Here is a 20124-nt window from a genome sequence, read left to right on the forward strand (position 1 = left end):
ACTAGCCACAAACCTCTCAAGAGGTACATCAGAGTATTCCAGTTCTGAGAAGGGGAAGGCAACCACAGCAGGTTAGTAATTACGCTACTAGAAAGTCAAATAAGGCAGCAGATGCACATGTTCAATTGTCCTTATGAGACTCAACTAATCTCTGAGCCATTTCAATCATACCTCTTTTCTCTCTTGGAGGTGCAAGGTTACTAAGCTGAACTATGGATTCAATTCTGCTTTTAGGTCAAGTGTAGAGAACTGAATTGTTTGTCACTGAACTGACAGGATAGAACTAGTTTCAGCACAGACAGTTCAATGCATCCACACTAGTCATGCTGATTCGGTCTAAAGACCATTATAGTTGTAACCACAGATTCACACTAGCATTGTTCTAAATGTTTCAGTTGCAATGCCCTATGGGTAACCATCCTGTAGTTCCCCACACTGCTCCCAGAAGTGGTTTCTGGGACATTTATACAGACCATGGATGCACTGCTGGTCAGTAGCGGAAGGCCTGCTGGAACAATTTAATCCTGCATCCACAGTCTGGCTGCCGTTCTGATCAACCTTGCTTTAGGGTCCATACAAGGTTTTTTGTGTGGATTCTGTATCTCAAGACCATACATTTTAAGAATCTGATGATGACCCTCTACCACTGTTGAGCATATTGAAATACTGACTTCTCATTCCACCTTCACCACCCCCCATAATCATTAAAAGAGTTTGCATGATTTGGGGCAAAGAAAATCAAGGCAGAAGAATTCTAATAAGTGAAATGCAGGTATTTAACATGTGCAATATCATCAATAACAATAATATTTGAGTAATAGGTGTACATGAGGATGAAAATTAGGGGATAGCATGGACCTCAATTATCATTTTATATAGTGACCACTCTTTTTAATGTAAAAAATATTCAACACATTATATATATCAACAAAAGAATAACAACATATGGAATCATTATAAATGATTACTAGTGTTCTCTCTCATTCAAACTACAGTTGAGTGTCCGCATATGAGTAATACCACTGACTACTTGTCATTGTAGTTTTCATCTGCAAATGCTAATGCTGATTTTTTTAAATCATTGCAACACAGAACACCTCCTTGGCATGCACACAATATGACTGGGACGGTTACATCTACATCTCATAGACTTACAAGGCATATCACTCTCACAAGAGTACTTGATTAACTCCAAAATATATGGAGGAGAACATAAGAATGGCCACACTGGGTCAGACCAAAGGTCCACATAGCCCAATATCCTGCCTTCTGACAGTGGCCTACGCCAGGTGCCCCAGAGGGAATGAACAGGTAATCATCAAGTGATCCATTCCCTGTTGCTCATTCCCAGCTTCTGGCAAACAGAGGCTAGGGACACCATCCCTGCCCATCTTGGCTAATAGCCATTGATAGACCTGTCCTCCATGAATTTATCTAGTTCTTTTTCTAACCCTGTTATAAGCAAGCATGACATTGTCTGGTACAGTTTTTGAAAACAGAGACTTGGAACTGTCATTGTGCATCCATCCATACTGCAGTGGATCAAGTGCCGGTGTCTCTGGATTCAAAGCACTTTTCCACACACATGCTTGAAAATGTACTCATTTTACATTTACTATAAATGCTTCAGTTGTTAGTGGTAGGAAACTGAGATTTGGTGTTGACATTTGCCATTTTTTGCTACTGATTTCTACCATGCTTCCGACATGGTGGCACAATTTGATTGTCCGTAGCATGCAGCCATGAATTTCAATGACATCAGGCATTGCTGCACTGAGTCATCCAGAAGAGGGAGGGAGCATCCAGCTCACAGAAACTCAAACATAGTGCTTTTGCCGAGGCCGGAATAGGAAACTACTGTATCACCTGAGAGTGCATGGGCAGTTAACAGTCCTGGTACAATGTTCTGGTGTTGCTCTGCAGGAGCACGGATGTCTATTACAGCTCTCTCTGGTAGCTGGGGTTCCAAAATCACAGAAGAGGTTAGACTCTGTTCAAGGTAGTGGTGCAAAAATAAGACAAATACATCAGTGTCATCTGATAATAATGATATTACCAACAGATTAATGTTTTGCAACCATCACTCTTTGTTGTGCAAGGATGTTGTTGGCTTCCTTATGAGAGGTGGCCATATACTCTCCATTGATCACTACATCTCCCTGGTTTATTTCAGCTGCAGTGTTGTCACTGCCTGTGATGACTAGCTTGTGCTTTAATGTGTGTCACTGGTGAAATTTCTTGTCTTGAATGAGTTCGGTACAAACTATGCCAATCATCTGTGTCTTATTTTCAGTTACTGTCAAGTAACCTTTCTGTGGAGGAAGCTGTGTACTTGTACTCAACTGACACACTCTGCTTGTTTCTGTAGCTCTGCTAAATCTTGTGCTGAAGTCTTTGTACCTGTCAAAGACAAGGTATACATCACCTACTGCTGCCTTGTGTTTAATGTAATCTCTGAAACTGGTCACAAGTCGTTGATGATACCTCTTGCTGGCTAGTGTATTAGCCAAAGAACTACGGAACTGTCAATAATTGTGCAGGTGACCTCTTGTGAAGTATGCATAGTTGACACCTCTGCCTGCAGCTGCTTCTATAGGTTAGACATAGCATGGGTAATCCTTATGTCACCAGAGCCAGTGAACATTGAGGTTGATACAGGAGCCAACTCACATGACAAAATATTCTTGATGCTCACCCCAGTAAGTGTCTTGTAAGCCTCTTGAACAGATAAGGTTAGTATCAAATATCTTTGTTGGACCAATCTGCACATGCTTTTTTGTCACTGCCAGTTTCTCTGTTATCCTTAGTATTGTGTCATAGAACTCTTTGGTCAGCCATGTTCAAATTCTTGCATTTGGCGAATTCCAATTTTAAGTGTGTCATGTACATTGATGGATGGTGGTGTCATTCCACCACTGACAATGTTTACCATTGACTTTGGGTGCTTAGTGGGGTGTAAAGGATTGATGCACAGCTCCAGTTTCTTACTAGTGGCTTCTCTGTCCCCACATCTGCAGCTATCCTTGACTTCATTTCTTCTTTGTAGAGCTCTTGTATTTGTGCCTCATTGGTGCTCTTTATGTCTGCAATGTCTTCTACCAGCCAGCTGCATATGTGGAGGCTATGAATCTAAGTCTTCAGGGTGATCCAAATGATGCCACTATGGCTGTGGCCATAACACATGAAGGTAGTTTCAATGTACATGTCACTCCATCTGCCATTTCATATTCCTGGAACTTGGTGCATGACATGTTTACCCTTCATAGACCACTCTAAGATGTTACCTGACATGGATTCCTTGGATTGCAAGTAATTGACATGTCCAACTACAAAGATACAAAGCAGCATCAGTTTCACAGCTTCTAGATGCAGTGGCCCATTTCCTTTTCTTTCTGCTCTTACCTATATAATGATGTCTTGGTTTGGGGGGATAAGAGGAAAGTACTAATAAGCTATACAGTTTATACAGACACTAATACAGATATATCATCTGTACCTCCTAGTTAATTCTGTTCCACAACAAAATATTAGTATGAAGTGTTCAATAAAATAATTGAAATTTAATTAAAGTAATTTCACTGACATCTGGCTTGTGAATCAGGAGGCGGTGGTGTTCATATTCCAGTGACAAAGTGTCAGAGAAGAGAATTTCTTTGAATTCAGGGTCTTGAAATCCATAATGCACAAAAACATTGTATGGACACTAAAACAAGATACTGCCAAAAACATGCATTAAGTTGCCAGACTACACTGGAAAAGAGCAGTGCAAACTGACAGTTGAGAGAGCAATGATTCTCAAGACTTGTGGAAAGCAAGAATAATCCATTTTTTTGTGGAACACGCGCAAAATGATGTATGGAGCACGTTTGTGTGTGGGTGTGAGGTGACTGACAAGTGGGGTTGGGAAACCAACATTACTTAGAATAGAAAATTTCTCTAGTGTAGAAAAAGCTTTTGTCACACATATGTATGTCACAAAGCCTTTGAGCCACTCAGAGTGTGTGGCTCAGTTTCCTAATTCAGTGCCTCAAATCAACAAATCCTGTGTTACAGAATACCACCTAAAGGGTAAGTTAAAAACGGTATACAGTATAGAATGTTCATAACTTTCAAATCTAGCTGCCTAAATTCATATTTAGGCTCCTAAATAAGTGGACTGATTTTCAGTGGTGCTGGGCATTCACAGGTCCACTTGACTTCAAACAGAAGTTAGGGAGGCTTAGTTAGGGAAAATCGGAATATTTTGTAGGAGTATAAATATGCACTTGAGTGCCTAACTTGAGGCAACCTTAATTTTTAGCATACATATATAAAAACATAAACATACTATACTATCTAAATTATTATACCAGCGATCATCAGTGTTGTATCTGAGCATATATAAGAACACACATTTTAAATTTTATATATAAAACTACATTAAAATAATGTTATTTATTGCAAAGTCAAATTTTTTTTTGCAAAATCAAGGAATAAGTTAGGACTTTTGCAACTTTGATTCTTCCCCTTTGTGCACATGCATTATGGCTGTGATTAAACAAAGCGAAGAATCACAGAAGTGTAGGACTGAAAAGGACCTCAACAAGTCATCTAGTCTAGTCCCCTACACTGAAGGCAGGATGACATAATAACAAGACCATTCCTGACAGGTGTTTGTCTAACCTATTCTTAAAAACCTCCTATGATGGAGATTCCACAACATCCCTAGGCAATTTGTTCCAGTGCTTAACTACCCTCATGGTTAGGAAGTTTTTCCTAATGTCCAACCTAAACCTCTCTTGCGACAATTTAAGCACATTGCTTCTTGTCCTATCCTCAGAGATTAATGAGAACAATTTTTCATCCTCCTCCTTGTAACAACTTTTTATGTACTTGAAAACGGTTATCATGTCCCCCCTACAGTCTTCTTTTCTCCAGACTAAACCCATTTTTTTTCCAATCTTCCCTCATAGGTCATGTTTTCTAGACCTTTAATCATTTTTGTTGCTCTCCTCTGGACTTTCTTCAATTTGTCCACATCTTTCCTGAGATGTGGCACCCGGAACTGGACACAATACTCCAGCTGAGGCCTTACCAGTGCAGAGTAGAGTGGAAGAATTATTTCTTGTGTCATGCTTACAACATGCCTCCTAATACGCCCCAGAATGAGGTTCACTTTTTTTTTTTTTTTTGCAACAGTGTTACACTATTAGAACATAAGAACATAAGAACGGCCATACTGGGTCAGATCAAAGGTCCATCCAGCCCGGTATCCTGTCCACGGACAGTGACCAATGGCAGGTGCCCCAGAGGGAGTGAACCTAACAGGTAATGATCTAGTGATCTCTCTCCTGCCATCCATCTCCTCCCTCTGAGGCTAGGGACACCATTCCTTACCTATCCAAGCTAACAGCCATTAATGGACTTAATCTCCATGAATTTATCCAGTTCTCTTTTAAACCCTGTTATTGTCCTAGCCTTCACAACCTCCTCAGGCAAGGAGTTCCACAGGTTGACTGTGCACTGAGTGAAGAAGAAATTTATTTTATTGGTTTTAAACCTGCTACCCATTAATTTCATTTGGTGGCGCCTAGTTCTTATATTATGGGAATAAATAAATAACTTTTCCTTACTCACTTTCTCCACACCACTCATGATTTTATATATCTCTATCATATCCCCCCTTAGTCTCCTCTTTTCCAAGCTGAAAAGTCCTAGCCTCTTTAAACTCTCCTCATATGGGACCCATTCCAAACCTCTAATCATTTTAGTTGCCCTTTTCTGAACCTTTTCTAATGCCAGTATATCTTTTTTGAGATGAGAGGACCACATCTGTATGCAGTATTCAAGATGTGGGCATACCATGGATTTATATAAGGGCAATAAGATATTCTCTGTCTTATTCTGTATCCCTTTTTTAATGATTCCTAACATCCTGTTTGCTTTCTTGACTGCCGCTGCACACTGCGTGGACGTCTTCAGAGAACTATCCACGATGACTCCAAGATCTTTCTCCTGATTAGTTGTCGCTAAATTAGCCCCCATCATATTGTATGTATAGTTGGGGTTATTTTTTCCAATGTGCATTACTTTACATTTATCCACATTAAATTTCATTTGCCATTTTGTTGCCCAGTCACTTAGTTTTGTGAGATCTTTTTGAAGTTCTTCACAGTCTGCTTTGGTCTTAACTATCTTGAGCAGTTTAGTATCATCTGCAAACTTACCACCTCACTGTTTACCCCTTTCTCCAGATCATTTATGAATACGTTGAATAGGATTGGTCCTAGGACTGACCCTTGGGGAACACCACTAGATACCCCTCTCCATTCTGAAAATTTACCATTTATTCCTACCCTTTGTTCCCTGTCTTTTAACCAGTTCTCAAGCCATGAAAGGATCTTCCCTCTTATCCCATGGCAACTTAATTTACATAAGAGCCTTTGGTGAGGGACCTTGTCAAAGGCTTTATGGAAATCTAAGTACACTATGTCCACTGGATCCCCCTCGTCCACATGTTTGTTGACCCCCCCAAAGAACTCTAATAGATTAGTAAGACATGATCTCCCTTTATAGAAACCATATTGACTTTTGCGCAACAATTTATGTTCTTCTATGTGTCTGACAATTTTGTTCTTTACTATTGTTTCAACTAATTTGCCCAGTACTGACGTTAGACTTACCGGTCAATAATTGCCAGGATCACCTCTAGAGCCCTTCTTAAATATTGGCATTACATTAGCTATCTTCCAGTCATTGGGTACAGTAGCTGATTTAAAGGACAGGTTACAAACCATAGTTAATAGTTCCGCAATTTCACATTTGAGTTCTTTCAGAACTCTTGGGTGAATGCCATCTGGTCCCGGTGACTTGTTACTGTTAAGTTTCTCAATTAATTCCAAAACCTCCTCTAGTGACACTTCAATCTGTGACAATTCTTTAGATCTGTCACCTACAAAAGATGGCTCAGGTTTGGGAATCTCCCTAACATCCTCAGCCGTGAAGACTGAAGCAAAGAATTCATTTAGTTTCTCTGCAATGACTTTATCATCTTTAAGTGCTCCTTTTGTATTTCGATAGTCCAGGGGGCCCAATGGTTGTTTAGCAGGCTTCCTGCTTCTGATGTACTTAAAAAACATTTTGTTATTACCTTTTGAGTTTTTGGCTAGCTGTTCTTCAAACTCCTTTTTGGCTTTTCTTATTACATTTTTACATTTAATTTGGTGGTGTTTATGCTCCTTTCTATTTACCTCACTAGGATTTGACTTCCACTTTTTAAAATATGCCTTTTTATCTCTCACTGCTTCTTTTACATAGTTATTCAGACACGGTGGCTCTTTTTAAATTCTTTTACTGTGTTTTTTAATTTGGGGTATACATTTAAGTTGAGCCTCTATTATGGTGTCTTTGAAAAGTGTCCATGCAGCTTGCAGGGATTTCACTCGAGTCACTGTACCTTTTAATTTCTGTTTAACTATTCTCCTCATTTTTGCATAGTTCCCCTTTCTGAAATTACATGCCACAGTGTTGGGCTGTTGAGGTGTTCTTCCCACCACAGGAATGCTAAATGCTATTTCCAAGCGGCCCTGTTGACTCATATTTAGCTTGTTATCCACTGTAAACCCCAGATCCCTTTCTGCAGTACTCCTTGCTATGCAGTCATTTCCCATTTTGTATATTTGCAATTGATTGTTCCTTTCTAACTGGAGTACTTTGCATTTATCCTTTTTGAATTTCATCCTGTTTACTTCAGACCATTTCTCCAGCTTGTCCAGATCATTTTGAATTTTAATCATATCCTCCAAAGCACTTGTAACCCCTCGTAACTTGGTACCATCTGCAACTTAAATAAATAAATGCTTAACTTTAAGCATGTGTGTAAATCCATCCCTTTTCAGCAAACATTTAAGCATATGCTTAAATCCTATTAATCTCAATGGGATTTAAACACATGCTTAAATGCATTGCTCAATCAGCGCTTATAATACAATCTTTAACTACACTGTGATCACATCATTTTATATACATCTTTTATAGCCCCCAAAGGGGAAGGATAAAGAGGAAAATCTGTTTCATATTTCTAAATCTATGCATGTTTCAATCTGCCTTTTCATGCAGGAACATGAGTTTTCTATTCATTTTTCCCCCCAGGCATGTAACCTAGAGAACTTTAATGACACTAGTCTTAAGAGTACACTCTTGAAGTGACATAATAGTGATGAGGTGGCAAGACATTCAGCAACACTGAAGAAACTCCAAAGCACTCTAGCAGCACTGAGATCTCATTACAGTGATTTCACAATGTTGTTCTCTCTTTGCCCCCTAACTTGAAATAAATAAATAAATACAAGTAAATTACATTAAAAAACAGCATTAATGCCATATTAATGTTGATAAATCAAGCACTCAAAAATAAGGAAGTGTTAAGGTTTCTACTGCATGAATAACTCAGCCACGTTGTAATTAAGTAGTAATTTTTTATTCCTGATTTCTTTGTTAAATGCAAACAATTACTGGTTGTTTTTTAATCTGCACTATTCAATATACATGCTATTTTTTAAGATGGCTTAATTACTGTTTCAGTGAAGCCTTAACTTTTGGAATTTCCATGCTTGTGAGTGCTAGACATCTCCGCCTTGATGTTCCATTAATGTAAGTTTCACAGCATATGGATATTACATTTAAAAAATGAAGTTAAAAGACTGCTATTTAGGTTGCAATGTCATGCCCTCGGAAGTTAGGAAATGTCAGGTTTATGGTTGCCCATGTAACCTTAATTTGGTCCTCTTATGTGTCCTTCCTTTGCAGAGGAATGAGGCAGCAGTTCTGGAGAAAACAGAGTATGTGATCATGGAATTAAAGACTGTATCATAATGAATATGGACAAGGGGCAACCATAAAATCTGGCATTTCCTAACTTTTGAGTACTCAACTTTGCAACCTAACTAACCTTCTTTTAATATAGTTCTTTTGTGTGTAATTTTCTAGGACTCTTTTTTTTAAAGAAAAAAGTTTTAAAAATTCTATCATAAATTCTATCTAACTTTAACGCCTCCGCACCCTGTTACAAACCATTTGCAGGGTGTGAACCTAGCACCTTCAGCATTGCAGCTACCACCTAAGCTACATTAAGATTAACTACATTGGCTTGCAGCAAGAGAAAGTTGTTTTCCCAGAGGGGTGGATGGGTTACTGGGTCGGGGAAGCCCAGTTGTCTTGGTGCGATCTCTTTCTCCTCCTGCTCCGCCGCCCCTGGAGTTAGGGGAGCTCCTTCCCCACATAGTGCACCTGGGGAAGTGTAAATGGGTGTGGGCCATATGCTGGGTTTGGGAGTTTACATGTGGGGGCAGTTCAACAATTCCCCCATTCTTCTTTCCACTACAGCTGCTCCAGCAGCTCACTGGTGTCCCAATGCACTGTGTGCTGCTGCTATTCTTTGACATTGCGATGAGCCCACTCACAAGGTGTTCTGTAATTCTGGGATGTTGGTAATTTCTTACAAGTGAGAGAAGGAAAATTGTGATTTGTAACATTTTTTATCTCAATCATATTTGAATGGAATGTCCTGGGACAAAGAAAAGGTAGTTCTGTAGCCTCAGGGGGCTGCATAGGAAGTCTGCTGCAAACAGTGGAGGTGTGAGAGCTTCTCCAAGAAAGCGTTGCAAGGATCCTTTGTAGTGGAAAGTGTTAGATAACCTAGGTATAGGGGCCTCTACCAGTCCCCTGTATAATAATATAGAGTCTTTTAATACTGTTGTCTTGTTATAAGATTGTATCATTTTGAATAAAATAGCACACTGGGGCTTTTTGTAACTTTCTTGAAAATATCTGTTAATTTTTGAACAATCATGTCAAATCAACCTCACAACAAAAATAAAAATCAGTGTTATCAATATATTTACTGGACTGATGATAAAGTGCTTGAAAATCACAGGACAATCTTTTTAAACGAGATAATTTGATGCTTAAATAATGGCTAAGGCTTTTCACTTGCACTGCTAAATTTTTAAATAAACCAGAGTGTGTTTTCTATTTAATAATAATGATTAAAAACAGCAAACAAAAAACAAAATATATCTTGTTAGGAAATACAACAACAACCCAGCTGAAAGATTAACCCATGGCAAATGGTTAACATAAAACTTTGAAAGAGGCACTGTTTAAATTGGTAGACCAACAATGTGACCTATTGTACCAACTGTATTTCAGATTGTAGTTACATGCATTCACATGCCACTTTTCCCTGCTGTGATGTTCTGCTCTCTGATCGTCTTTTCTGCTTTCATTATTCTACAAACTGTATTTATTGCAGAGCAGACTAGAACAGAGAAATAATATTACACATGCAAACATACCTCTGATAGCAGAGACAAACTTAGCACTCACTGCTCTATTATTAAAAAGTCACATCTAGAACCTTTCAATACTTTCATTATGGGACCCCAGGAAATCCCTCTGGTTTTGGATATTGATGGAAACCTGAAACTTGGCTTGGGTACTCTGTAAGTTTGCTGTATTTCTCAAAATGTTTTAGTAAACCTGGATTCATTTTTGAGCTAATCTTGTCCCTCCTCATGGGTTCTAAAAAGAGATTCAGGGGCAGATCAAGGTTCCTTCCCCACTCTGAACTCGAGGGTACAGATGTGGGAACCTGCATGAAAGACCCCCTAAGCTTATTCTGACCAGGTTAGGTTAAAAACTTCCCCAAGGTACAAACTTTGCCTTGTCCTTGAACCCTATGCTGCCACCACCAAGTGTGTTAAACAAAGAACAGGGAAAGAGCCCACTTGGAGACATCTTCCCCCAAAATATCCCTCCAAGCCCTACACCCCCTTTCCTGGGGAAGGGTTGGTAAAAATCCTCACCAATTTGTACAGGTGAACACAGACCCAAACCCTTCAATCTTAAGAACAATGACAAATCAATCAGGTTCTTAAAAGAAGAATTTTAATTAAAGAAAAGGTAAGAGAATCACCTCTGTAAAATCAGGATGGTAAATACCTTACAAGTCGATCAGATTCAAAATATAGAAAATCCTCTAGGCAAAACCTTAAGTTACAAAAAGACACAAAAACAGGAATATACATTGCATCCGATGAAGTGAGCTGTAGCTCACGAAAGCTTATGCTCAAATAAATTTGTTAGTCTCTAAGGTGCCACAAGTACTCCTTTTCTTTCAACTGGCATAAATTTTCATAGCTACATGGACAGTTGAGCATCTACCCTTACTGTTTCATTGAAAACCAGGCAAAACATGAGAGGTGAAATCCTCATGAAATAAATGCAAATCAGCAGAGGTTAGATTTCTCCTGAGGAGTTCAGTAAATTTAACTTTTCTTATTCAAACCTCAAACAAAAAGGCTGAAACCCACAAATAAAGCAAAATAAAAGTAAACACAAATCACTGAGCTTTCCAAATTCTAGATAAAACTAGGGCAAAGGTTGCTTGTTTTCCCCCCTGCAAATAAATCATTAAATGTGCAGGCTACACAGAAAAAAATTACTTTTACTTGTAACATGCTGAAGACCAAATTTTGGCACTACCAAATCACAGCTTGGAGCGGCTTCTTGATTTTTTAAACATTTGTATTCAACATTTTAAAACTAAACAATAGCAGGCCTTATAATGCAGTACCTGGAAAAATACAGAGAACTGAGAATTACAAGGGACTATGGAAAATAATGAATTACATGCACTGTATTGTCCTTGTTCAGACAACACTCCCATTTAAGTCAGCTATATATAAGCGGGGGAATAGTCCCACTATTGTGGGGAACTTTCCTGGCTTCTGCACTACTCCAGTGAAATGGGCTAGCGAAAGGATCTGAGTCCTCGCTCCCACTTCCTTTAACAAGTGGCCTGCAGAGCCTCTTGGCTGAGGTGTCTCCCTGTGCTGGGCCCGCTGCCTAGGGTCCCCCTCGCTCTTCTTAACTGCTTATCACACCCAGCTCCAGACTGCTCCAGCCCCAGCTGCACCACTCGGTCTCTGCACTGCTGCTGCCGCTGCTGCTCTGCCTCCAGCTCCCTGGGCTGCTTCTCTGGCCGCTCTGGTTGCTACAGCTCTGCTCCCAGGACAGGTCTGCTCTGCAGGCTGCTTCTGTGACTCTGCTCCCAGCACTGACCTGCTTCCCGGGCTGCTTTTCTGGCCCCTCTGGCTCTGGTTGCTGCAGCTCTGCTCCCAGGGCAAGTCTGCTCTCTCTGGGCTGTGCCTCTGGCTGTGGGGCTGCAGCTCTGCTCCCAGGACAGGGTCTGCTCTCTCTGGGCTGCTTTTCTGGTCCCTCTGGATCTGGCACAGCTCTGCTCCCCAGCTCAGCTTGGGCCCCTGCTTTCTCCTTAGCTCTGCCCCACTATTGTCTGACCCAGGCAAATCCAGCTCTCAGGGAGGACGGGACCTCCCTGGCCTCCTGACTCCCTGATTAGCCTGCCCACCCTGTCATTCAGGCTGACCTGGAGCATTGGCCTCTCCCCATTGTTCCTGGGACTGGCAGTCTCAGGGTCCTGGTTTCCCATAGACCCTTCCCCCTTTTAGTACTGGGAGCTAGCCAACCAAAACACCCCCACTGAATGTTAGTAAGGGGGCAACATATTTCTTCCTTATGAACTTTTCAGCAGTTGACAGACACATTAACTCTTTGCAGTTCACTTTTATATGTGTTTTTGCATTCATGAAAGCTGACATAGTACCCACAATGGGTGAAATCTTGCCCCATTGAAGTCAATGGGAACACTCTCATTGACTTCAATAAGACCAGGATTTGACCCATTACGCTTTAAATATTCTCAGTGAGGATGCTGAAGGAGGAAGTTGGCAAAACTCAGGCCACCATGTAAAGGGGAGTCCAGGAAAAGAGCTATTTTTTTTTATAGAAGAGCAAAGCCTTAAACCCATAATTCACAGCAGTTAGTGTATCAGACATGGGCTTGAACCTCACGGTGGTCAAAATCTGGATCAGAACTTTGTGGCTTGTCCCTACCTCTAATAGTAATGCAGGCCTCAGTGTATCATAAACACTGGTACTTGGTAAAAGCAGGTGGGAAGATATTGACAATACTGTCAGGAAAAAACACCTCTTAGGCCAACCAGTCAGAGCTCTTAAATGCTCAGATCACACATTCAGTAATGTCTGAGCTAGCCTGCTTCTGAATTCTCTACCTCAACTTCTTCCCTCACCAGCCTATTCCACTGCCACACTGCTTGGAACATTTTCCTAAGGTCCAGCATAAAACTTTCCGTCCTAAGCTTCTGACTATTGCTCACTGTTTTACCAGCTCCTAAAACCCATCCGCTTACCCTTAGACCATGTCTACACTTGGAAAAATAGGTGTGTTTTGCAATGAGATAGCTCACATGCACTAGCTATGACACTGTAAAATCCTAGCACAGACAGGGCAAGTTGCAATTTTACCTCAGTGTTGCTGGCTGAAGTGAACCTCAGAGGAATGTGCAATGTGTTTGCTGTCATGTATATCATTATGAAAACACACCTGTTTTTCCTAGAGAAGACATGGCCTAGTGTGCTCATGGATTTCCTGAGTCCTCCTTACTGTTGCCCCTAGTGCTGTCAGGATTCACCATGGGCTTGATTCACAGCAAATCAAGAAACAAAGATTGTAACATTAAGAAAATGTGTCTTGAAAAATGTTTGTTTGGAATGGGTGAGGAAGTCTTCTCTGTCTTGGGAGATAAGTGAACATGCCCAAAAGATGTCCATGGTTCTACCTTTGTTTAGTCTGATTGGGGTAGCAAAACTGGTCACCACCCTGACTAAAAATAAATGTGTTCAGAACATCAACAAGGCTGAAAACCACACAAGCAAATAACCAACTGCTATGAAATTGGAATAAACCTGCAAAAGTTGTTTTTCACAGCATAGTTCATATGAATTCTTCTAAAAAATAGCATTGTTATACTTCACAGTACATTTTCCTACCATCCCCAGTCCATTTCTTTCTCTATTTTCAAGTTGTGTGCATAAAACAAGACAGATCTTAGATTTCACAGCTATTGTCTGCAATAAGATAAGAGGGCCAGGTTTATTTGGTCAAATTCAAATAAAGTGCTATATTTAAACTTTTGAATCATGTCACAGTCTTTATATGAGTACGTATCCACATACCATTAAGGATAAAAATCTCTCTCCCGCACACACTGCACAGTACATGTTCACGTACACCACGCAAACCATGCATTTTTAGCCACTGGCATTCCAAGACCCTGAAGTTCCTATACAGACACATGAAATGAGAGTGTATTAAGGCCTGGATTTAGCAAGGTACTTAACCACGTGCTCAGCTTTAAGCATGTGAGTGCTTAAATACTTTGCCGAATTGGGGCCTAAAACATTACAATCAGTTTTGTTAAAGAATTCACAGGTACTCTTCTTTCATAAATTTTCAGACACTTCCAAATACAGCAGAGAGCCACTGACCAGCAGGCCATTTTGCTGTTTTATGTCTCATGTAGAAATGAAACAGCTGGCAAATATCAACTATCTAGCCTCCAAACAAGGTTCCAAAACACATTACCTACTAGAAGACCCCACAGACTAGCAATATTCTTGGAATTGCTGCCAACAGAAATATCCATCAAAATCTTTTCCTGTGGAGTTATCCATTTAAGTGTCACTTTGGAATGCAGTATTTCCAGGAAGGGCATGAAATAAATTGTATGGATGACTCCTGAATCAGAAGGTAGCCCTGGCTCCAACGCATCTTGCTCTCGTATTATTACAAAAACACAGTTTGTGGAAACTCCAAATTCTTTGCAGTATCTAATGACTGCATTTTGGGACTGTCCTTTCTGTTGTGTGTGACACTGCTTCTTTCTGGAGAAGAATTTTAGGACTTTCAGCATCATTCCCTTTGGTCTCAAGGCTCAGCCAGCATTAAACTTATAACTACTGCCTCAGTGACTCATTGTTGTTCTACTTATTAGCATTAGAATTACAGTGACAGAAGTTCTAATTATCTTTCATATTGTATTAAACTGTTCTACTGAAGTTATCTTTAGGAGGCTCTAAGAGGATGACATTCTTTCTAGACAATCTATATGTGTGAGAGTCCCATGATAGTATAACAAACATCCCTTAAAGATTATAACTCTTGGCGTATACAAGGCAAATATCAGTCTTGTTTTAAAAGTTATGAAATATATTTAGGACACAGGTTGCAAAGCATTTGAAAATCAAAACCTCTAATAATCCCCCAAAATTATAATCATGGTCAGTTTTGACAGCACAGGTCTAAATTAAATTATTTTTATGCATAATCATGGACCAATTATTTTTTTAACATTGAAATTTTCTCTTCAGTTCATTAAACATTTCTTACATAGGACCCAGCTCTATACATCATAACTCTGCATATCATCCTATTCCAGGTGTATGGAAAACAGAACGTAGGGTGAAACCATTTCCACTGGATTTTTACCAACTTCAGCCTTTCCTTTCTATAATTTCAAACTGAGCTGATTTTCACTGCACTAGCTCACAGATCTTTCTCTTGTTCCCATTCTTGCTGCATACACGCACATATACACATGCTTCTCTGCAGCCTGTAATTTTCCTGTCCTGTGTCCTACAAGAGAGAACAATGGGAGCGTACCATTTGTGCAGTGAGAGGACAGAGTGACATTTCAGACCGTGCTGACGTCACTGGAAAGGCTGATAAACAATCCATACAATTTGGCTGCTTTGTTTGCTGAGCTTTATATTGATTTTTTTCTTTTTAGTAACTGTGCAGGAAAAAGTGGGTAAACAAGTGGTTTTACTATAAGTAACAGCTGTACATAAATGTGAAATTAACCAGAGTTGTCGATCTTCAGATTAATGAAGGAGTCTAGAATTTTTAAATTTTAATTTTAGATACAGATATGGCAGCATTCAGTCTGATTTGAAAGATATTGACCTGCATCCATGATGTCTTTTCAAAGGCTTGTTTTTGCAAGCTGAACAAACCAGCCTGAATGTGACTCATTCTCCCCACTATTATCCTGAGCCAATGCTCTATTCTGCAAGCTAGCGACAAGGTAACATTAGTTACTTCACCTGAAGAAATGACATTCTGTACTATGACAGCAAGTGCGGCGTGCAGCAGTTGCGTTTTGGCTGTGCCAGAAAGGAACCTTGAGTTCCATTCATATACTGGAGGGCAAATATCCACTAGTAAATGACTGGTTATTTTTAAGTTTGCAAGCTTCCATTTTTCTTGAGTAACACAGGTAAAGAACATACATAGCAACAACAATTTTTGTATGTTAATAAGATACTGTAACTATCCGCGAAGCCCCTATTTGGAGGGCACTGTTAATGGCTATTTAATATATTAATTATAATACTTAATATGAGAGAAAAACAGTCCAAGAGAGGAAGGATGATGCAGTGGTTAGGGCATTAACTTAGGACCTGGAAGACGTGGGATCAATTCCCTGATCTGCCATGGAATTCCGGGGCAAGTTAGTCTTGTACATCAGTTCTCTATCTCTAAAATGAGGATAATAGCACTTCCCTACCTCTCAGCGGGTTTGTGATGGCAAATATATTAGAAATTGAGGGACACTCAAACATTGTGGTAATGGGGGCCATATACATTCCTTAGATTAGAGTATAAAGCATTAACATCTCTATAGCACCTTTTATCTATTTATAATAATTTGTAAGCTTCATTTTTGCCACCTAAAATTGGCAAACTGCAGGAGTCTACTGTAGTCTTTTATTTATTTGCATTGTCGGGAGGTACAATCACTGTTGAAAAGACAACCCTACATGGTCTCCCAGTACCACTGAGCTAGGTGGCTTCTACTTAAACAACATAAAGAAGGCACAAACAGCCTACACAAGCTTTCCTTTTTAAAAAAATGTTGTCCTTATGTTATACTTAATCCAACCTCCCACCCTTCAGAACATTTGAAGTCATGTTGTTCCACTTTATGAATGGGAAAATATCTAGTAGAAACACTGAGGAGAAAGAAGCTTCTCTGCTTGAGCATCAATTCTAAAGTAGCTTTTTAAAAAGATTTTAAATTAATTTCCCAAATACAAAAAATATACCAAAATATAAGATTCATCATAATACACAAAGTAAATAAAGAGGTTAGGACAAAGGGAGGAAAGGGGAAGTGACCTATCTATCTTCAGGGCCTCCGTTAAACATAGACCTCTAAAGAGTCAGCATAAATTGCTTTACATTTTTTGGGCAGTTGCTTTCTGTGGAATGCTGGTGATTTGTTAGCTGCAAGATCAGTCATATCACTGAGCCAGGCATCAATATTTGGTGGGAATCAATTTTTCCATTTTTGCAAGATTAATTTTTTAGTAACCAAAGATGCACTTTGGAACCACACTACCTTGTTACCAGGTGACCTCCAGGTATCAGGAATATATATCCAAGAATGAAACTCAAGGAGGAGGGCTACAACTTACCATCCAATATCAAGTTGGTCCTTTGACCCACCTCATACCAAATATTCTTGAATCAGAAGCATTCCCAAAACATACGAGCTAATGTAGCATGAAGAGAATTAGATTTTGAAGAGTTGTCAGCATTTATGAGGCCAATTAACATTAGGCTAAGTGGTGACTGGGATATTCCAAAAAGTGTCTTTTGGTGAATAAGCCATTTTCTCAGCTCTATAGTAGGTTGTTTTTTTTTTTAACATTAGATACGATTGTATTCCCTGGGTCGGAAATATTTGTGTATCCAAATTTCTATTCCAAGCAACTCTCAAATTATCAATCTTTGGCACAGTTTTTCAGGCCAGAAAATCATAATAGGATACTGCTGGCTGAGAAAATCCTGGAAGTTCCTCCAAAATAATAAAAGTTCTTGAGGTTCTCGAGCTCCCAATGCATCCAGTCCAAATACATTCACAAGTAAATGCTTTAACTGGAGATATTTCCATGCTCCGGAGCAGGGCAAGCCAAATTGTTGTTGAAAATCTACAAATGGTTTAAATTTATCATTGGCAAATTAGCTTCAACACAGTCATAATTCCTCTCTCCAGCCAATCCCTCCACATAAAGGTTTTAACGATAGGATTGCGCCATACTATTGCTTTTACATGGAAGAATGGATGGAAGCAGAACTATTTAGCCACATTTGACCAAGTTTGTCTCACAGCCATGATTGTAGGAGCTCTTTAATCATCAAATCGATAATAATTTGATCCCACAGTACCTGGAAGGAAGAGAGGGCACACAAATTATCATTCAACTGTACCCAAAGTGGGGGGTCTGTGTGGTCATATCTAACAGCCACAAAGATGCCTGGCTTAACAAATAGGAGATATGATAATTTTCCAAGTTGGGAAAACAAAATCCTCTCAGAGATAGGGGTAGCTGTAATTTGTTCAGAACCTGTCTAGGTTTCTTACCTGTGCTCCAAAGGAACATTCTGAAAATATTATTGAATTTCTTAAAATAAGTTTGAGGAATAAAAATAGGGAGACCCCTCTGGATATATAAAATTTAGGAAAAACATTTATTTTCAGTATATTAGTTTTACCCCTCAAACTGAGGGTTAACAACTCCATCTCCCCAAATCATTAGCCACATGGGCAATAATTGGTTCTATATTTATCGTAGTGATGTCCTGAATATTTTTGGGAATCAGTATTCCTAAAAGTGTCATATAAGAGGACTGCCTTTAAGAGTCCCAATTTAAGAAAAGGCCTTTGTGGACATATTTGTCAATGCCTAATATTTTCTGATTTATCCTAATCACTTTTATATCCTTAGATCCTTAGTCCAAACTTACTAATAATGGTTGAAAGATTAGGAATGGTAACCTTGGCCTTAGATACAAATATAGGAGCATCATCTGCATAGAGAATAATTTTGTGCTCTTCTTGGCCCACCCTGACACCATGAATCTGCTGATTTGCTCAGATGGCAATGGCTAAAGGTTCTAGAGCTAAATCAAACAGAAGAGGAGAAAAGGGGCAGCCCTGCCTCACACCTCTCGGTAATAAATAATACCATCGGTAACTACCCTAGAATTCAGGTTACAGTATAAAATCTTAATCCAAATCTTGCTAACACATGAAAAAGATAGTCCTTGGCTATGATGTCAAAGGCCTTTTTGGCATCTAAAGAAATGACAGCTGTGAGTCCTTTATAATCTCGCAAGTGGCAATAATATCAATCAGCTGACTCAAACAATCCGAACCACATCTATTACAAAGGAAGCCTACTTGATGTGTGTGTGTGTATAACCCTTTTGCCTGTCAGAGTTGGCAGCAACAAGGGCCGGGTTCAGTATCTAGGGGTTCCATTCCAATAACACAATGCAAAACCGGCTTGATCCCCCACCCAGTGACCTGGGACAAATATATACCACTCCCGCTGGGAGCCTCCAAGAGGCAATACTTCCCCTCTCGCAAGCACAAAGTCTGAGTGTAGCAAAAGCCTTTTAATAACAGAGAGAAACAATGTGGCATTATGTTGGGGAAACACCACCAACAGGATTCAGAACACAGCCAATGAGCAAAAACCCACCCCAAGCAAATTGGGGCATGTCCTTTCCCTTTGGTTCTTGAGTCCAGCAACCCAAAGTCACCCCAAAGTCCCAAAAGTCCAACAACCCAAAAGTCTCTGTCCCTGGTCAGTGCAGCGCCAGAGTTCGAAAGTTTATTTGCAGCTTTACCTCCCAACCTGGGTGGAGATGGGGGGGTTAAGGGGGCACCTTACGTGGTTCAAAGCCGATTGTCCCCACCTCTCCATGGGGCTCCACTCTCCATAGTAAGAGCTTTAGCTAAACTCTTAGCATCACAATTGATTAAAGAAACTGGCCTGTAATTACTACATAGTCCAAGGTCTTCCCCAGGTTTAGGAATAACTGAAATTACAGTTTCTATTAAAGTAGGCAGGAGAGTTTGCTCATTCTTGGCCTCATTGAACATATTCAATAACTCCTGGGGGAATTTTTGTGTCTCTCTGTAGGTTACAGACATACTTGCTGACAGGTATTTTGAAAAACATGATGAAAGTGGAGGAAGAAAAATTCGCTGTCACCCAGAGAGCAATGGAAAGGCAAATGTGTAAGATATCGTTCCATGATCATATACCAAATGAGGAGATCAGAAGGCGTACAGAGGTGACCGATGTAGTGCAGGCAATGTACGATGCAAAGTGAAGATGGGCAGGTCA

The 20124-nt window shown here is 39.8% G+C and overlaps 1 protein-coding gene across 6 annotated transcripts in view; it reads right to left on the bottom strand.

Moving 5' to 3' along the window:
- The window catches only part of HDAC9 (histone deacetylase 9), a 686372-nt gene that overhangs the window by 351380 nt on the left and 314868 nt on the right, over positions 1-20124 (bottom strand). The gene's annotated exons all lie outside the window — the stretch shown is intronic.

The sequence above is a fragment of the Chelonia mydas genome, chromosome 2, assembly GCF_015237465.2.
Source record: "Chelonia mydas isolate rCheMyd1 chromosome 2, rCheMyd1.pri.v2, whole genome shotgun sequence".
NCBI lineage: Eukaryota > Metazoa > Chordata > Testudines > Cheloniidae > Chelonia > Chelonia mydas.